Source organism: Sinohyriopsis cumingii, unplaced genomic scaffold, assembly GCF_028554795.1.
Source record: "Sinohyriopsis cumingii isolate HCF-2022 unplaced genomic scaffold, ASM2855479v2 utg000360l, whole genome shotgun sequence".
NCBI classification, from domain to species: Eukaryota; Metazoa; Mollusca; class Bivalvia; order Unionida; family Unionidae; genus Sinohyriopsis; species Sinohyriopsis cumingii.
Window position 1 is genome coordinate 137,708 of NW_028315892.1, and position 15,326 is coordinate 153,033.

The following is a 15,326-nucleotide window of genomic DNA, read 5'->3' on the forward strand; positions in this document are numbered from 1 at the left end:
TATCTGAATTAATAATCGGTGAAATTCTTCTAAGATAGACGTTAAATTATTCATTATTTCAATGTTTTTAATAATTTCATTATATGAGATTGATACATCAGAAATACAGTCATTAAAATGTCGTTTCAAATTATCTAATTCATAACGATATTCTTCATTGTGTTCATTAAATAATCTAGTAATATCACTATCGTGATTAGTCTTTCTAGTAACATCACCAGAGTAAATGGTAATAGAAAAATCCGCGTTTGGTGTTGATCTTAAAAATGTCCATTCTATTGCTCTACCAACAAGTACAGGATGATGTGTGTGGTACGTAAAATATTTGTCAGGATATGTATCTTTTTTATTCATTATATTATCAAAAATAGTTGATGTTAAAGCTCGTTTATCTGTGATAAAATCTTCTCTCTTAGGTTATGTTGGTGCTGGTGGTGCTGGCGGCGCAACCTCAGGCCAACCTAGTATGGTTCTTATTGAACTTGAATAAATATCTACGTTGATCTACGTTGTAATTTGAGCTCACTTCGATAATCAAGGTTAGTGTTGGCTCATGCACGGATATTTTTATTCCGGGATCCTCTCCGGTTATATTTTTTATTCTCCATGTCAGCTCGTCACTGATCTGATCGATTTCATAACTGCCTGTTGGTAATCCAACTACGTTCCAATCAGGTGTTCCATCGGGTTTATTTTTATTAGCAAAAACAAGAGAATTATTTGACCGCCGGTTCCCAAATGATTTAGCTCTGATATTTGGCCAACTGTAATAAACTCTTAACTGCGCTGAACTCGGGTTTAGTCGAGCTCGCCGAGATCATCGTTGTTTTTTGCGGTATTGTGTTTGTCGCTATCTGCGCCAGTAACTCTGTCATTATTTATATTGACATCTTTAATCGTTTGATTATATATCTTAGTCATCAGTGAGAACTCAGCGTCAGATACAATACCGTCATTGAGATTCTCCGATAACATCGAGGATAATTTTGAATACGCTGCCGTCGCTGTGTTTAATTTATCTTTGTATTTGGTTAACTTTGCGCCGGTACACGAGGATATTTTTTTTGTTGTTATTATACCGAATACACCATACAGCGCAGTAGTCACAGAAACAACAACAGTTATCGCTACCGGCGCTATCATCGTTAACGCAGACAGTATTATTCCGGTACCAACAACAACGGCAGATATAGAATAAACGGTAACATCAATTACGACTAATCTGCGCTGGTATTTTTTAATTTTTATTTGATAAATGTCAGTTATGTTTTTTAGAGATTCCTGCCATTCACGAGCCTGATTATATCGGTATCTGGACGCGCTCATTATTTATTAGTTGACACATACGAGTAAGATGCTCTAGATAAATTACCATCATCAGATTGTAATCCAAATACTGCTTCAGTATCTTTTTGTAATACAACTGTTACCGGGTGAGGCGATTCAATTGATAGTACAGCTATAATTATTTTAAATTTCACCAGACTAAGTACTGTTAATCTATATATACCATCAGCAGCTGGAGTATATTTTATTGTATTATCTGTTCTTGTCCACGTTGCAGATGTAGATGATGATACCACACGAACTACAACATGAAGTAATTTTTTAATTTCTGTGAGTTTTATGCTAACTACAGGTGGTTTTCCCAAAAATTCTTTAGCTGCTTTGTTTGGATCTAAAGTATTTTTTCTAAATGTTGCGAAGGTTATTATATGAGAATCATATTCTGCGCGTAAAATACTTAATTTTAAATTCACGTCGTCGACGTATTTTTTTTTTGTTGTAGCATCCTCACCTTCTACTGGATCTCCCAGTGAAGATATTCTATTTTTACCTATGTTAAGTTCTCCTGACGCTGTATCGCCAGTAATTTTTACACGATTATTAATTTTTGTATTAATATCTCGAATTTCTTCATCGTATAATGATATATCGATTTTTCGACGCATTAAATTATTTATAATTCCAAAATCATCATTAATCTTTTTGATAGCATCTTTTTGATAGCATCATCATTTGTTTTAGTATTATCACTGATGGTATTAAAATCACGTAGGTGAGTACTGTATTCACGTAGGTGAGCACTATATTCGTCTCGCTTGATTATGTCGCCTATCTTAACGCTGCTATTCTTTAGTTTTCTGTAATGATCCTGAAAAATAACAACCTCGTCAGGATCTGCTCCTGTTATCGACAAAATCAACATCAACAAATCTTTTTTTCATGCGCGATATCAGAGATCTACCATAAATATCAACCATTATTTATAATCTGATGGATCTAATTTACCTGATGTGTACTCGTGGACTGTTTTATGGTATGGTTTGTTAAATTTAGATATCGCATCGAGTATAGTAATTGCTTCATTGCCGCAGATCGAAGGATATGTTAGTGTTTGTGTTGGTAACGTAGAATATCACGTCGGTATATTTAACTGAGACACATAATTAAGAAACTCACGAGGCGGAGCTAATCCATATGAGTCCACGTAAATAACCTCGCGTAAGCAACCCAGTGAGTACCCGGCCCGATGCTTTTATCGAGATTTATAATTCCTGTTTCATATTTATTTGGGCGAGCTGGTAATTGATCTCGCATAAATACACCCCTGAAAAATTTTATTTTTTGTTTGTTAGCGGCGTTAATTAGATCTAAATTTGACATCGGTGTTACCATGGAGGTCTTGCTAATCGGAGGCCTCCTCCGTACCGGTATCTTCTCAGATAAAGTCTTCGACCTCTTTTTGGCCGTATCTTCCACCTAGTACTTTTTTGGCGGCCATTTTTGCTCCAACTCCAACAGCACCTAATGCAGCAGCTTTCGCTACGGCTGGTGCCGCCGCGGAAATTAGTGCTGGAATCGCAGCTAATAGCGGGGAAATTCCGACTGATTTATCCATATCCTTAATGGCACCAGCAGATAAATTAACTTGAATTCCTGTGCTACCTGATTTAGCTTTATTGAAGTGTGCTAGCTGCGTTTTAGTTAGAGATAGTTTATTTGGTCCACCTTGAATCTGATTATGTTTCAGCGTTAATGTTGTCCCACAGGTTTTTGTTGTATTCGAGTGTAATTTCTTCATCTGACCCGGAGTCAGAGTAACACTAACGTGTTCGTATGACATTTTTTATAAATAAACTGATTGATTTAAATTACATTTTTTCCACAGGAACATCAACTATTCTCATGCGACCACTAATGCCCTCGACAAGCATAGTCCTATCGCTAAGTATAACAGCGATAGCTCTGTAATTAATATTTAATGGATTACCTATTCTGGCCTTAAAATGTATATCAACAACAGACTGTTTCATCAGATCAAGATGTTCCAGCGAAAAGTAATAGATAGGATAGAAATTTTTAAAATCCAACTGAGATATCTGCAATCCGGTATCAATATTTTGATCTCGTCCTAAATAACTCCATAACCTGTGATAGCAGCGTGCTACTGAGTTATTTTTAAAATCCAAATGAATATCCTCAGTTGGTTCTTGATGTCCATTTATTCTCAGTGATACCTCGCTGACTCCAATATCATCAAATATCATATGACTTCTAGTTTGATCACCTAACCGAGCAGTATTTTGAAGAGCAATAAAGATATGCCTGGGTGCAGAAACACCCTGCTGTGATGCTATATGCCAAGTAAAATTACCTCTGACATTAGTAGAAGAAACATCAGTAACAGTTGTTAACCAAGATACTGCTGATTTACCACCCTGGTCCATAAAATAAATTAATTTATCTTCTTCAAGTAGTGATGGAGTCATTGATGGCATCCACAGTGTTAGTTTTCTTAATATTACTTTACCATCATCACCATCGCCTGTTGTCTCCAGAGAGCATCGTTACTTTCAGGTTTTCGATAAAAGACAATAGTGTGTTTAGCTCCAAAAATAACTTTTCTAAAATCTCTGCAAAATCCAAAAATATGCGATAATGGAATTACATATGAAAATCTTCTCTCATCATCTGATAACATAATTTTACGTGTAGCAAATCCAAGATTATAATTGGTATTATAATTTATGATCATATTTTCGAGGTTAGGAAAAAGAACAGGAGGAGCAGCACGATCTACTGGCTGTCTTATAATAAATTGCTCATGATCAGCCTCATCATAATTATCTTTTGCCAACATCATGCTGGGACCGGCTGATCTGATAAAATCATCTGAGTATCTTGCTAGGCCAATAATTGTTGTGGCAACATCAACGTTATCATTAATTGACTCAATTTCTTTTTCATCAACCATGTAAACGGCGCTCTTGAATAATGCCATAATACGTTATTGACGAATCCTATTTTAAAATCATCTGCAAATGTTCTGAGAATAGGAGGACCAGGATCAGGAATAACTCTCTCAATTTCACCAACAACCTCAATAAAAGCCTCACATGGTAAAAAATACCTGGTTGTATCGTGTACTTGTAATTCAATTCTAGCATTTGGTTCTCTTGCATCATATGAGTAATATTGATAATCTTGTACTGAGAGATCCTTTCTTACTGGCTCATCCAACTTAAAGGCGTCATTAGATGTTCGCGAAAACATTTTATTATAAATTATTTATCTTCTAAAACGAAGACTACCCCCGTATGTGCTAGTATTAATTGTCTTGCTTCGCGGTTGTGTTAACGCCAGTGATGGTTGTGCTGACGCCAGTGATGGTTGTGTTAACGCCAGTGATGGCTGTTCTGGAGCCAGTGATGGCTGTGTCAAAATATTAGCTGCTTCTTGCTCTAACGCCAGTGATGCTAGTTTTTTATTAGCTGCGTTATTTATTATTTTACTGACGTCACCGGGCATCTCAGCAGTACTCTGTAATTTTACAGCAAGTTTTTTTGTGTCGCACTAATCTTAATATTCTTTCTTTGACGGCATCAAATGCTTTACTGGCAGCAGAACCAACGACATTAACAGCTTTATCGCGAATAACTCCTATGGCTTTCATCGACAACTGCTTAGCTATAGGACCAACTTTAGGGGCTATTCGTGTGAAAAATTTCCCAATACCTGACCCGAAGTTACATTTGTACACGGGTAAATGCGAGTTAACTAAATGAACATGTACTGGTCTCTGATGACTCTTGTGAATAAACATTTTATTATTATCTAATTGTTTAATCGCTGTGGTAGTCAACCAGCTCATCAATAAAATCACGATAAATAGTAACGTCGATGATACCACCCTGGAATAATCTTCTACAGATATCAGTTGCCTCGTTGATTATCTCGTGCGAGTTGTTTCCAGCTCGTTTCCTTCCAATTAAAACCTCTAATCGAGATACATCATTACAACACTGTCAGGACAAATAGAATAACCACTACCTGTTTTAGGTGGCGATTTTGGTAGTGATCTTCTTATTCGACCTTCTTGTATATATTTATTTACCTCGCGGTTAAAATGTTGATAATCTGGAATATAATAATCAACATGAATACGTTCTTTATTTATAAGTATAGAATATACCTCCATACGCCACAAGATATCTGGCATCATTCCAACAGGTCCCTTCGTGTAAAAATTTATATTTTGTTGTCCATAAGCTGCAATTTCATACGCTTTTTCCTCACTACTTCGAATGTCACGAATATCATTTGAGTTAAATATGCTATCAGTTTCTATTCGTGCTTGTTGAACTTCTTCATCAGGTTTTCTTTCTCTACGCTTATCCGTAGGATCATCTAATTCTGCCCTTCTCATTTCATCTCCTCTTGCATAAAAATCCTCAGGTTCTTCTTCTTCTGCAGCAGTACGTGTTGCAAAATAAGGAGATGGTTCATCTTGCTCTTCTATTTCTACCTGCTCGACTGGTACGTGTGGTGCTGTTATATAACCTTTTTTAGATTTGTTTTTTGATTCTTCTATTTTTGATCTTCTTTCTGCTGTTTTTATCTCTCTTTCTTCTTTTTTTCTTTCTTTTTCTTCTTTTTTCATCGTTTTTTCTTTTTCTTTTAATCGTTTTTCTCCTTCTCTTTGTTCTCTTAAATATTCGAATCCTTTCCTTGCGGAATTTGTATAGCTATGATAAGAATAATCTCTTGTACGATCTAAACGATTAATCCTTCGTTTTGATTTATATAATAGATCTTCCCACTGATCAGCATTAACTTTTTGAACATATTCGTCTTTTATAAAATTATCTTTATTTTGATAATTAGAACCAGCAAAAAGACCAAATTCGTGTAATCCTTTTTCGTTGTTAATATCAATTTGTTTATCCAGAAAATTTAAACCGAATTCAGTAAAATATTCCCGTGGAGAAAGAATAACTCTGGATTTTTTGCTGTTTTTTTCTTATATAGCTAAAGCACCAGCTATAGCTTCTTCGGGTTCTTCTTCAATATCTTCATCTGGTTCTTCTTCAATAGCTTCATCTTCAGCTATCGTTTTGGTCTTAGTTTTAGGTCTGAATTTAGGTTTAGTTTTTGCTGGTCTAAATCTGGGTCTTCCAGGTGCACGTGGAGGTCCAGGTGGAGCTGGAGGTCCAGGTGGAACAGCAACAGGTAAAGGTCTAGTTTGCTCTTCAATTCTTTTCAGCACAGGAAGAATACCGCGTTTTCTCACTTCAGGATCTTCTACGTCACCTAATAAAACTCTTTCAGTGGTTTCAGTTACTGGCTTAAATAATAACTGAGTTGACTCAGTAAATCTTTCCTTTGCATCCTCAATTGCGCGTATTTTTCTTTTAACTGATTCTCGTACTGGTAAATACTTTCTTATAGCTTCATGTCTTTCTCGTGCTATTCTTGCTGTTAGTGATTCTCCAACATTCATGATTTATTAAATCAGTATTAATTTTAATTCTATAATTTTCTGATTATAATCTTCTGCGTAATCTTCTAATTATAGCCCTACTCAATTAGACGATAGCAGCAGGGAGGGCACCTACCTAAAGTCGGTCGTATATATAGAATAAAAAAAAATAAAAATCACTTAGAGTACTTTTTTTTCAGCTAAATCTTCAAACTAAGGTTTCATTAATGGAACGGGGTTCAATAACGAGTAAGCTTCCCCAGGAAGCCTATATTCGGTAAATATAGCCCTTCTACGATAGAGTTTTCTGTGGAAGATTTATTTTTTGTCGGAAACCCTAGGTCTGTTTGCCCTCCCTGCTGCTTGGTTTATTCTGGTGAATTCCTTTCAACGTGTAACATCTGATTATTTGGCTAAGTATTTCGTACGCTATACACATGTATGAATATGATCACATAAGGATTTGGGTTTTGACAATACATAAATGAAACAACAAGCTACACAGACAAAACTGTGTCGACTTTCTTGACATATTCCATTATAAAATACATAAATATATTGAATAGAAATATTTGCTAGGTTAATATGATTATTTATTAAAATCAGATGTACCACTTTCACTCAATTAATGCCCACGAACGTTTACAAAATATAAATGCTCTGGCGACGTTTGCATTGTCTGACATATACGTCAGATGATACGTCAGATGACGAAATATAAACGTATGAGATGCCGCCATTATTAACTATTTTTGTTATTGAAATTGTGCACCACTCTGTAAAGAAAGAAGGAAACAAACAAAACATAATTGCGCAAGCTATGTTCATTACGCAAAGAAATCACTCGTAGCTCTATCAGATCCGTATCGAGAATACGGAAAAGATCGAGTGTTTTGACCTTAATGAAGTCTATCAAAACGGCTGATTTATCCGCCAGTGCGTTGCCACTGTGTAGATCGATACCTTGGGCACCGGTGCGAGGAAGGGTAGTTTGGTAGTGTTATAGGCAACACAATATAAAGTGGTATTATGAGCGTCAGACACAGGCGACAGGACGACCGGTCATTTTACATCAAAGAATAATACGTATTAAATCTCGCGAGAGTCTGATAGCGTCGAGAGAATTTTTCACAATATCCGTTCCGAATTTTATTATTTTCACTTTATGCAGTTTCAGAGAGGTAAAACCATGTTTAATCACCTGTAATGATATCAGTCAATCGTTAAGCGCCACTCTTGTCATGTTATGGAGATGAGCTATTTGTCAGTTTCAATCCGAGTGCCTTTTTGATCAGCTGTAAACAAATGCAAATGCAAATACAACAGCTGACAAATTAATGTCCGTGATAATATACATATTTTCCGCTTTTTATCAAGCATCTTGATCAATTTCCCTTTCCGAACAGCCAATTCCCGCTCCCCAGTCACAGACAACTTTGTAAACAGAAAGTGGGTCATGTAATGAAACCGCGTCAAAAGTGTAATATATGACAGATAATTGCGTTCGTAAACGTCATTCAAGTCGGCTTTGATATCAGCCCAAGGGGTACCATAAGAGAGCAGAATTTTACAATATGCTCATTGCTCAGAGCAGACGTGACGTAACACAGGTACATGAATATGTTCCAATAATTATGTCACAGTCGTTTACCTTTATTACGCCACATTTCTGGCGTGTTGCATATACAGCTGCAGATAATTTTATTTATTCTATTGATCATCATTACATATATTGACATGTTGTAACACACACATACACGAGCAGACACAAACTCGTAATAACCAAAAATGCAGAACTTTTTCAAATAACCCTCGCAACACCAACTTTTACAAGAAGAGGCATAAGGACTAAACGTGTTGATATGAGTACGCAGCGAAAGAAAATGGTCCCTTTGGAAATCAATAAATAATAACAAAATAATATTGAACCAGTTTGGTTTTATTTTTTACTAGGCCTTTTGGAAGAAAGATACACATATTCAGCAAAATGTGTGAACAGAAACTTTACTGATACTGATATGTAAATGTGGTTATATCTTGCTCGAAATCATTTTTTTAGAAATTAGAAAATTTTGTTCTGGGTTGTATGAATACAATGTTGAGATAAAAACAATATAATTAGGTTGTAGACAATATATACCTTTCTGTCTACAATTTTGCATTAATTGTTAACTTGAGAAACATTTAGATATGTGTGAAATGCTAGTACCACTACAATACCAAAAGAAACATAAGGTACAACTGGTATATCATATGCTACTACTTCAACCAATGTAACAACCACCATTGCCATTACTACTACGTCTTCGCTCAAAGGATGTTTAAAATATGAACAATACACAGCCATGTACTTGCCTATTATTTCCAAAAGTATTATTTTTCTTCTTATGTTTGATCTTTAACAATGTAATCAGATTCATGACTGAAAAGTTGCCAGTTGTCTTTCATGAAGTTCCCTATAAAAGTACAGCCAACAATAAATAAAAAACGAACAAGGACAGCAAAATAAATTAATACATAGAGTGAGAGAGAGAGAGTGAGAACAATAAAGAAAGAGAGAGAGAAACGGTTATCTAAACATTTTACGCCCATTAAGTTTGAGTTACGCCGTTCAAGTGCTCAATCTAATTTCTGTACAAATTTAATATCAATAATTTAAAAGAAAACTAGTTTAACATGTCTACCTTAATATATAAATGGGTCACTATCGTTTGAAACGTGAACTCGGAATATGTAGATATCGATATCTGTATTTGATTTCTGATATGGTCATAATTTTCCAAATATGTATATGCTTTAAGTGTTTCACTATCTCTTTGTTTATGTTTGTAATACAGTATTGAAATTTCAAAGCATTATTACGTATTTAATAGTTTTTCTTAATCAAATTTAGTCTAGCCTCCCTAAAAGTAACAAATACACTCAAAGAGGCAATTTAATTCTGTACATAAAATATATTGCTCTTCAAGCTCTATGTTGATAAACAAAACATATTTAATTTGATTGAGCTACTACATTTTTTATTTTGTATAAAGTATGATCTACTATGAAATAGTGTTGTAAATTGAACTCCACACCTCTAGTATTGATGGAAAATGGGATAAATTTGCCTCTTCCTTAATACGAGCTGTCTTGATCTGGCCGCCCAATGCAGTACAACACATTAATAACAAACCTACTTGATCTCTACATATACCTTCTTGTATATGGAATGAGTTGTGTCACTATTAAAATATGAAATATTAAGTCTTGATTCTGGTAAAGATGTGATGTTGGAAAAAGTTTTTATTAGCAGACATAATATAAAGCATTTTATTTCGTAATGCCGTTTTGTTAAATTAGAATTTGCCGAGTCTAAGATAATTTCTTCTGATCCTAAACGTTCATAATAGCATATATGACACAGCTTTACAAATGTACCACGCAATCGATAACAGTGTATGTCTTCTCATGGCAGAACGATCCTTTTGTTAATGATAGCTGTATTACCTGTTGAGATTTGGGTAAACGTTTCACGGTACACATACAGGTGGGGTTTTCGTTTATGTACACATCATTTGCGCAGTGGGTTGACGGGTTTAGAATATTTGATTACATGCACTTGAACTAGCAAGTGTAACAGAAGTACATATTAGATTTCACACTAACTGTTTTGTGTGTGTGTGTGTCTTTGTGTGTGATTAGGATTTTTAACGTAGCTTTAACAATGTTTCAGTCATATAGCTACGATGTTTGCAGTGTGGCAGTTTATAGTGATGTCTAGCACTCGGGCATCATGCCGCAGACATGTAGCACGATGCCCCACCCACTCACATTATCTTGAAACCAGGCCGACCAGTCTTAACACCAACCTCTTAATGCTAAGCCCCTAGCGAGGCAGCTGTTATCGTCATTTTTGTAAGTCTTTGGTGTGACTCGGCCGGGGTTCGAACCCACGACCTCTCGTTTCCGAGGCGAACTGGGACTTCCTCTAAATATTTTGCATATGCCTCAAAGGGAACGGTCGCTCGATCGATCAAACGAGTGACTTAATTAGGATATAGAGGATGCGGTAAATTATTCGAATTGTGACAATTGAAAACCCATTCAAACAACTGCTAAAACTGTAACGTGCATACTATTAATAAATTATATGAAAATTTGCGCCTACTCCTCTAACAGCCCCCCCCCCCCATCAGAAGCGTCACAGATATACAAAATGCCAAAACATATAATGTTGATTCGTCAATTTGTAATTTCTAACATGAAAGAATTCGCCAGGGGGTCTCTACTGATATTATCTTTCTTTGTTAACACGGCAGTCATATTTTCCTGGGCTAGTCAGACAACAAGAATGATTTAGTTTACCGTCCTCGCTAAGCTATAAATAATTATGTTCAACCCATTTACATTAGAGTGTCCTTTTTTATTTTAATTCAATTGTATTTGGAGACATATAAAAATAAACATTTCAAATATTGCATGCAGCCGACACAGTGTGTATCTTCAATGAATGTGTAGTCCAACGTACCTCAAATATTCGGCTTTTCCAGGAACCGCAAAAGGCGAATCTGTAAGTTGGTTGTTTACCTGGTATCTTCATTTTGCAACAATGCAACAAGATGCCATTGACTGGGACCCTTAGCTACAATCAAGTGATAAATTGAAACTTTAATTTCATACCATTTTAGCATTTTTAGAGTTGTACATCATTCTTGCTTTCTGTTTTTAAAATTGGAAAGGGGGTTGGGTGGGTAGGGACAACACGGGAAAGAATACTCTATACTACTCCATATATGCAAATCAGATTTCTTTGCGCAAATGAACAAGCCCCCTTCTCTCTCTCCCCATGCAAGCTGTTACTCTTTCAAAATAGTTATTTAGCATACCCAAAATATAAAATCCAATTATTTATATTTTGACACAGATATATTACATCAACAAACGAGTCTGTATTCTCTCTCATTATACATATATACAATTAAGTTAACATTTACCCTTTGATATAATGTACTATTCATAGCCAAAAGAGATTATTAATAGTTTACAACAAATCTTTACTTACAAACATCCAACACAAGATGATGAAATATAAAACTGTGAACAGTTACTTTCGAAATGGCGCTTAGGTGGAGAGACAAAGATAATTATATTCTCTCCATTAAGTCAACAGTTACTTATGATATGGCATATACTTATTATTTTAATATTAAAGTAAATCACCAGATCTTTCGACAAAATAAAAAAATAAATAACAATAATAGAGGACTTTGTGTGGCGCCTAATTTTTAGAAGCTCTAAGCATTTTACAACATTAGACAACACCTATAAGATAAAAAACCTTTAAAATGATATGATTACAAAAACAAACACCATAAAAATAGAAAACATAAAAAACATGCTGAGAATTTCTAAGGTAGTTTTAAGGTAGGACACATTATTAGTTCCTTAAGTTTGTTCTTGCAATCAAAATAAGTGAGTTTTGAGAGCACCCTTGAGTGTGATCACTGTGTCTTTGTTTTCTACGTCATCGTTGTTTAGGGTTTTTCAGTTTTAGTTCAAGCAACATCATCTAAATCAGAATCATATTCACGCTCACTCTATGTTAAACTGCTATTTGTACATGTCGTCTTTCCTGCCGAAGTCAAACTTGGAGTAGGTTTCAATCAAACAGTCACATACCAAGTTAAAATTTACAGCCAAAATATGATTTAAAGTATTTGTGGATATCAGTCGTTTAGAGATGTATTGCATAGCCAGCGAGTCAGATGGTTTCAGTAACTTGTGTTTATCTACTTCACAAAAGTCCTGTATTGGTTTTTATTTCAGCTAAGCATTCCGCTTTGACGACTTCGTGAAATAATACAACAAAAGACATGGAGGCTCATTTATGTCACTTGGCACTCCTGAATAACTTTTGTTGGCAGCAATATAGCTCCGCTGACATATGCACCAAATATAGACCATGTTAACTGAATAGTCTTCATTCTACTAAATCAACCCTTTCAAGTTCTGATCACTGTATTCACACAAGAAGTACCAATGTGTATTATATTTATACAGGTATATTTTCCGACTTCAAAGCATTCTGTCAAGTATACTCAATGAAGTGGCCGAAATTAAATTTTATATTCTATAACAATATCCCATGACAGTACTAATTGTCTCGTCATATCACCTGAATAAATACAACACTGCTGTTTTGTGGTTACATCTAGTGTGTCGTCATTTGCAAGTCCAAACTTAGCAGTGTTTATTTTATTAATTACATTATGTTTGTAAATGTGGAGCTACATATTTAGAAAAATCTCATTTTGCCGTTGTATGTCCAAATTTAAATTGCCGCGCAATCGCCGAATCCGGAAACATTGAGTTGAGTAATTTATAAGGATGGCCTCTTCTTTTAAAACTCAGCCGATGTGCTTCTAAAATGAGACCACATTATGTCTGCTTGTTTAACTTGATTGGATAAAGAGTACATGTTAGTAGCACTCAAATGAGAATTCACATCTCTTTTGCATACAGAATAATAAATATAATGATGACATTTTGTAGATTTTAAACACCAACTCTGACGAGCTGGACGCTTTTCAAACTTAAACGTTACGGAAGGGTACCTGATGATTGATTTCATTCTGAATTAATACGATGTTTCAATAACTATTATCAACTGCATGTTCCCAAATAATTTTTTACGTTTCTTGAACCCGAAATCAGGTGATTTTTTATGCAGACCTGACTATCCTGAGACGAAGCTAAAACGCCGCAGAAGCCGGATTTTATCCAGAGATTTGGTAGGCGTGTAAATGATAAACTGCTTGACCAGGAAGAAGTGCCTCAGGCTGAAGCTTTGACTGGAATAGAGGCCAGCAAAGTTCTCTTGACTTATCTGGAGACATGATTCCAGGTTTTCATCGAAGCTAGTGAAACTCAGAATTGGTAGTAAGTAAGAGCCACTTTATACGCATTATAGTATAAGAGGATTTCGCCAGCCGGGACGGTTTAGCCTCTTTAATGTCGGGATTACCATATACCATAGTTTTGGACTCTTGATTAGTTAGCCATGTCGCGTCATGGAAGACAACACATATTTGACTGGGCATTTATTAGACAGTAATATTGACTGTTGACAGCTATCTCATGGAATAATGTGGTCATGGCCTCGACGGTTATGGTAATCGTGTACCACCTCCCCCACCCTCCACTGCTCTTATTTAGTTCAACATTTGGGTGTCCATAACCAGTGGCGGTGGTATCGCAGGTATCCAAATTACAAGTTTTTAAATTATGACTTTGGCTTGAAAAAATGCCGTCAGCGTCTGTATTCTTACGATAAATGCGATCGCCTGCTTGGCACCAAAGTTAGCCCTGCACTGTTACCCGGAAACGCCAAATATTGTTTCCAGTACATAGTATTTAAAAACATTATGTGCAAGATCATATACATTATAATATACCCTTTTATGATTATCAAAATAAGTAGCTTTTAAAACAATGAAACAATGGCACATATGCCATGGAATCACTCGGAACGGGTGTTGTGTGTTATTTGCAGGGAAGGAGTGGGGGCTAGTCTCAGGTAATCGAAAATAATTGTTTCAAACCGTTTATCGCAATTTGACAGATAATAGATTTGCCAATGGTGCTGCAAACATGACATAGGAAAAGCGATGCATCATGTCACCGTCATATATACTTAATCATTGTGGTCCTTTCTTTTTAACTTGAGTGTAGATATTCGCAAGAGCAGCTTGCATCCAAGTGCAGATTGATAAGGAAACATACTAAATTATCACACATTCCCAGAGGAAACTTTAGTGTTTGAGTAAAGCATTCAACTGATTCATATGTTCATCGTGAACTTCTATATATAAATACCAAGGAAAAGTTTATAATTTTGGCAATAAAAGCCAAGACAAACGTTTTCATAACACATTGTAAATTCGAAATAATTTGCTGATAATAGCAGAAAAAGAGAGGAGGGGATGGCAGACCGAAATAAAATAATAAATCAGGACAATTTTTTGCATTGATCCAGGCATTACAAAGCATATTTGCAACGAGTAAGCAACAATGAATATCAAGTAAAGCAGTAACTGAACTGTGCTATTCACTGCATTTCTTACTAATTTTGAAGTACTATGTTTATTAAAATAATATCTAAGACTTCTGCATATTCATTTCCGGAATTTGTTTGTACTGTAACGGTTATATCATGCTGCGCCCACTACCACATGAAACAGCCGACGGTAGGCCAACTACAAGTGAATGTTGACCAAGTGTGGTCGGCTACACTAACTGTGGAAAATCATCTGCGTTGGATACTGCAGCAGAATGTGTATATTCACCGGCACCCTACACCACCCTCGTTGTCAAGACAAAAGGCAATATATCAATCCAATGCATCCAGATTTGTCTTTAGACTTTTCGACATCGCTTTGCTATGGTATTTAGACAGATATGAGAGAGAGAGAGAGAGAGGTGACTTCGCATCTTTACCTCTCTTAAAGCCAATTTTAAGCTCACTTAAAGGGAGTATTTCCTTCCCACGTCAGGTATTTTAAACTAGAACACCCCCTCCGGC

General features: G+C 35.6%; 1 protein-coding gene across 5 annotated transcripts in view; it reads left to right on the plus strand.

The window, feature by feature from the left end:
- Window positions 1–15,326, plus strand: part of LOC149774231 (uncharacterized) — an 87,847-nt gene that overhangs the window by 23,651 nt on the left and 48,870 nt on the right. Inside the window, exons 2-3 of one of the 5 annotated variants that reach the window (XM_089945552.1) lie at window positions 417–539; window positions 13,460–13,684. The exons of 2 other annotated variants lie outside the window; for them this stretch is intronic. The gene's annotated coding sequence lies outside the window, so the exon portion shown is untranslated. The remainder of the gene's footprint in view (window positions 1–416; window positions 540–13,459; window positions 13,685–15,326) is intronic. 2 more of the 5 variants (XM_089945551.1, XM_089945553.1) reach the window with 2 other exon arrangements.